Source organism: Phyllostomus discolor, chromosome 1, assembly GCF_004126475.2.
Source record: "Phyllostomus discolor isolate MPI-MPIP mPhyDis1 chromosome 1, mPhyDis1.pri.v3, whole genome shotgun sequence".
NCBI classification, from domain to species: domain Eukaryota; kingdom Metazoa; phylum Chordata; class Mammalia; order Chiroptera; family Phyllostomidae; genus Phyllostomus; species Phyllostomus discolor.
Window position 1 is genome coordinate 80,216,708 of NC_040903.2, and position 6,023 is coordinate 80,222,730.

Below are 6,023 nucleotides of genomic sequence, written 5' to 3' on the forward strand. Positions count from 1 at the left end.
TCATGACGACCAATAGCAGCCAACATCATGCAGATGCAGAGGGACCCCACCACACCTTGGTGCAGACGCCCAGGCTGATGAAGTCACACACAAAGAGGGACAATGAAATAGTTTGTCACTTCATTGTAGAGTCTCTTGAGACTTTTCAGCAAGTCAGGAATGGCTGGTCCATGCCACATAAAGAGCCTGGTTCTGGTTCTTATTGTCCATCCATGAGAAGGTCCAAGAGGGCCCTGCTCAGCAGGACGGGTTTGTGTGGTTTCAATCTTTCACCCGCATCAAACTAGAGAAAGTCACCACTTTATGAATTCCCCACCTGTGCACAAGAGGAGAAGGATGACAGTAATTTGTCATCATCAAACAACAAAAACTAAGTCCTTGCTTCCTATTCCATCGAACTAATAGGAATCTAATAGGAACTAATGTGTGAGAACACGAAGGAAAAAAAAAAACGTTATGGCTGGAAAACAAATTTAGCCCTTAGACAATGAGAATAGTGGTTATAGGTAAAGAATAAAGGGAGATAACAATAAATTATTCATATATTTTAGTTCAAAGTCAAGGGTGGAACCTGCCCATTCTACACACTCATCATCTTGTTCTGAAGAACTTGCAACACCTTCCTGCTTCCAACTATGAGGAGTGTCCACAGGATTAAGGGAATCCTCAGATTGGGGAGGTCTGCTGGAGTAGCCTTCCAACTGGATGGAAATATGATTTGATTCATTTTGTGTTTCTATGGGTGACTGTTTGGGTCACTCAAAAACTCACACACTAAAATGTGAGACTCATGTTATGATGTTGGGGTGTATGGCCTTAGGAGCAGTGACGGTCCTGGGGTGGGACTCCCCTGGACAGGATTAGAGCCTTTGTAACAGAGACTGAGGAAGCTGCCTTGCCCCATCCACCCTCTGAGATTACAGGGAACAGGCATTAGGGAGGAGTTTTTACCCATCTATCAAAACTGCTGTCACCTATTGTTGAATTTTTCACATCCAGACCTGTGAGAAATTGATTTCTGTTTCTGGCAACGACCCAGTCCACAGGTCTTTGTTACTGCAACCAGAATGGTGTAAGGCTGTACTGTAACTTGACCACATGGGTTCCCTCCCTGGGGTTTTGCTGCTATTTTTGTTGTAAAACGGGCAACCTCAGTGCCCTTCCAGTGATGGTCAAGGTCAGTTTTCCTCTGGTCTTTTCTTCCATAGAAAAAAAATGTCCTTATTGAAAGTTATAGGAGGATCCTAAACAGATGTAGTAGGAAGGAAGCATTAGAAGTGGGTAAAAGACATGAGCCCTTCCAGTATTCACCACACAGCACAGAGCCAGGTTCAGGTTTCACTGGAAGTAAAATCTGTGATCCTCCCAGTAACCCCATTACAGGGGCATGTCTGATGTGTGCTTGAAGGCATGGACATGAACAAAGTTCAGGAGGAGCATTGGCCAAAGGGATTTGAGAGGTCATTTAGGTTTGTTCATTGTAATTAAGCAAGTCTTTTTTTTTTTAACTTTTCAGAGATTGGGTATAATAAAGACAGTGTGACATGTGGATGAGAGTAACCCCCATACCGATGAATGGTTCTTGTGTGTGTGCACCTCAGTCACTTGATGTGATGGTTGGTAAGCCATTGGGGCCAAAGGGAAACAGACTGTGCACAGAGGGTGTCCAAGTCAGTTAAAATGCTCCTCATAGGTGTATTCCTGCTTCCCACTCTCCTCCTCGATGCTGATGGACTGTCATTGCACAGACATATAATGAAGAGTCATTCTGTCTTTTTTAAAAGATTTTATTTATTTACATTTTTAGAGAGAGAAGGGAGGGAGAAAGAGAGAGAGAGAAACATCAATGTGTGGTTGCTGGGGTCATGGCCTGCAACCCAGGCATGTGCCCTGACTGGGAATTGACCCTGTGACACTTTGGTTCGAAGCCCAGGCTCAATCCACTGAGCTACGCCAGCCAGGGCTCATTCTATCTTGATAGAACAAAAGTGTCCAGTGTCCTCAGCCATGGGAGGCTGAAGATGGGGATTGATCACACCCTGTGTATTGACACATAGACAAGGTCACACAGGGAATTTACTCTGAGCTGAATAGCATGAACCACTGTGCATGATGAATATCACTGTAAATTAAATTGTGTTAAACTGGTTGATGGTAGAAATTAGCTACAGAAACAACAAGTCTGCAGCCTGCATACTAACTAGTCTCTTATTGAATTTTCACTATCACAACAAGGATGCTTGTGCCTCTGAGTGGAGTGGGGTTTCTAACTCACAGACTTCACTCCTCTGTACCTGGGAAGGAGCACATGTAAATGGGCTGTTCCATGTGCTGACAAACCAAGCCCCACCACGTACCCAGAACCTTAGGGAGAGAAGCCCAGCCCCTGACCCTCTGCACTTTTCACTCATTACATCAGTTAACCCAGAGTAGGCTCCATGAAGTTTGGGCTGAGCTGGGCACTTGCTCTGATGATTGTACATGGTAACAATATGAAGAGAGTGGGACTTGAGTGTGTCTGTGTCTGATGATACTGAGAGTCCTCTGTCTGTAGGTGTCCATTGTGAGATACAGCTGATGGAGTCTGAGGGGACCTGAGATGGCCTGCAGGTCTCTGAGGATCTCCTGCAAAGGCTCTGGATTCACCTTCAGTGACTACCATGTATCCTGGATCTGCCAGGCCTCCAGGAAAGAGACTTGAGTGGATAGGTGTTATTAGAAGCAGAGGTAACAGTCACACAAGAGAATAAACCGTATCTGTGAAAGGCAGTTTTATCTCCTCAAGAGTTGATTCCAAGTGCACTCTCTGCAAATGAGCACCTAGAGAACTGAGGACACAGCCATGTATCACTGTGTGAGACGCACACAGGGAAATTCTGGGTGAGGCTGACACTCACTTCCCTGAAGGAGGGTTGGCGACCATCAGTGGGCACTGAGTGAAGGACACTGGGTGTCCCTGAATGCGGACAACACCAGGAGCAGTTACAGGTGGAAGTTGGGCTGTTTTTCTGGGCTGTTTTCTCTTCCTGTCACAGTTTACCTTAGGCAACTTCTCTGGTTTCCTGATTCTGTGCTCACCTGTGAATTCTCTGAGTTAGAAATACTTATTGTAAAGACAGACAATGTCCCTTTGTGGACAAGAGGCAGAGTTATTTTCAGACCCTTTTGCGCCCAATTCCAGTGAATAATCAAACCTTCTAACCCTTGTAGTTCAATGTAACTAGAGTCTGTGCTGGACCCAACAGTGTGGCACTGCCCCGCAGAGCTCAGTTCTAACCTGGCCAGCTGCAGAACACAGGCCTGCTGGGCAGGGGTCACCAGCGTGTATGAACCCAATACCAGGGAACAGAGATACCTAGTGGTGATGGTCATTGACTTGGCACCATGCCCAAAGCAGCAGGTGTAGGTTACATCACAAAGAAGCAGGAGGACCCACAGTTCTGTGTGGATGTCCAGGCTGATGACAAAACCCCACCAAAGGGACACGGGATGTTTATCACACACACATAGTTGAAATCTCTGGGAAGAATGGGAAGAGTACTTCAGCAAGGTCAACATGCTTTGATGGAGCCAGAAAAAGAGACTTGCTGAGGGTTTTTATTTTGTGGAGGTGTGCGGGAGAGGAATCTGCTTTAGGGGATTGTGTCGTTTCAGTCTTCCAGTGGTATCTAAAGAGGAGACTTAGAATCTTATCAGATGTCCTGTGAGTGTTGAATGAAGAAGAGGCAGAAATTAGACTTCTTTTGGACCCAGTCAAATATAAAATAATAAAAAATGGTGACCACCTATTTCACTTAAAATGATAAAAAATGAGCAAAAATCAGATAAATGTCATAATGTGTGGTCAAATGTCAAATTAACAAAAACATATCTACAGAAATAGTAAGGGATTTTGATTACAAGAAAGCAATTGATGTTGATAATGATGGTGATGATGATGGAGATGATAATGGTGATGGTGATGATTATGATGTATTCTTCATGAAGTCAGGGATGGTGATGAAGATGATGGTTATGGTTATGATGAAGATGAGGATGATGATAAATTTGGACTGAGTCAATTGTCTTGGTTGAATGAAACAATGTTCCTCTGACTTGCCATCGCCATGTTCCTCCACTCAGGAGTGTCCTCTCTTCCCTGTCAGTTTTGAGAGATTTTATAACTGCAGCCCAGTGAATTATTCAGCTTGAGTGAGTCAGTTTGTGACCATAGGTGTAATGATCTCAAAGTTTTCTAAATCCTATTCACCTGGACCTTTGACCTCATTACCCCATGTAACAGAGACACTGAAAATGTGAGTGGGTAACAAGGATTCCACTTTTTCCAATGGCATGTTCCTTGTTTCTCTTGATCTCTACCTGCAGAATATTTAACATTTCTATCTCTAGCAAACTCCTGTTTTTTAAGGTAATATAAACTATCTCTATCATGTCCTGGGCCTCCTTGAGGATCCTCTCTTAAAAAGTTATTAAATGCATATGTCCAGTCAACTGTGTTCATGAAAATAAGGCATACTTGTCTATGTAACTCTAAGCCCAGCATCTTCCCCTTACTCATTTGCAAAGTGTCTGCTCCAGTCCCTAGGTCTGCTGTAACCAATAAACATGGATAATGGAGGGTGATGTTTTCTGGGGAGATCTTTGGGGGAAAAAAAAAAAAACACCTAACAAAAGATTCATTAACATATTGATACACTAGACTTTTTTTTTAAATTAAAGAAACCCACCCCCCACACAAAGATCCATTAAGCAAAAAAAAAAAAAAAAAAATGTAGATGAGAACTTCCAGACTATATTTTAAAATTTCATCTCTGATGGAAAAAAGTGTTTATTATACAGGAAGAACATTATATGTTGTGTGGAAGATCCCATCACCCACTGACCATAGAGATCACCCCCAGAAACAGGACTTCGGAAGGCTCAGAGTGGGGGTTTCCTGTGACATGGAAGTTCCCTTGCCTGTGAGCTAATCTGTGCTTAGAATTCTCTTCATTCTCCACCCCCTGAACAATGACATCACTAGACAGAGAATACAGGTCAGTTAAACCACTGTCATCCATAGTGATGTCAACAAATGTAGAATTACAAGTTGTAAACATACATATTTGCTTTTTTATGTTTAATATTTTATTCATGTAACAAAGTGATTTTCTCTTATGTGATTAGTTTATGGAGTTTCTGCAATGTGCAAAAAGCTTGTGTTAGGGAACAGTTTGCACAGGGACCTTAGGGTGGGGGGAACTTCCAACATCAAGAATTTCAAGAATTCAAGGTGCCCCTGGCTGGCGTAACTTAGTCGACTGAGTTCAGGCTGTGAACCAAAGGTTGCCAGTTGGATTTCCAATAAAGGCACATGCCTGGGTTCTGGGCCATATCCCCAGCAGGGTGCATGCGAGAGGCAACCACACATTGATGCTTCTCCACATCTCTTTCTCCTTTCCTCCCCCTCTCTAGAAATAAATAAATAAAATCCTTTAAAAAAAGGATTCAGAATGACCTAAATGCCTGTGCCTGGGAGGACATTACTAGAAACAAAATGGCATCATGAATTAAGAAACAAGATACTGAGAATGACTATCCTCTATTTCTGAGTGTGTTGGCCAAGATAGATACTGTCTGTATGGTTTTGTGATATTAATTTTTGTAATTATTTATATACTGGAGTTATGTTTTTCAGATACTGCCCACAAAATGGTAATCATTTTACAATCCAATTTAAAGTTACATGAGAATTCAAAGTGCCACCCCTCATCTAACCAAACTTTTCTTTTTATGCTCAGAAAGGTGAGGCTTACCATTGATCCTATTCCAATGGGTCTCATAATCCATGTGATCCTCTATATCAGAATCACAGGTTGAGTGATTTCAAGAGAAAAGATGTTCCCATAGAGGTCCCAGAGTGACCTGGGCATTGGGCTTTAGTGCCTTCCCACATTTAGGGTAAAGGCTGCCCCACATGAAATTACAGTTCTAGATCCAAGATCAATCTTGCCCTGGGTTATGGGGGCTCACAGTTTTCTCCA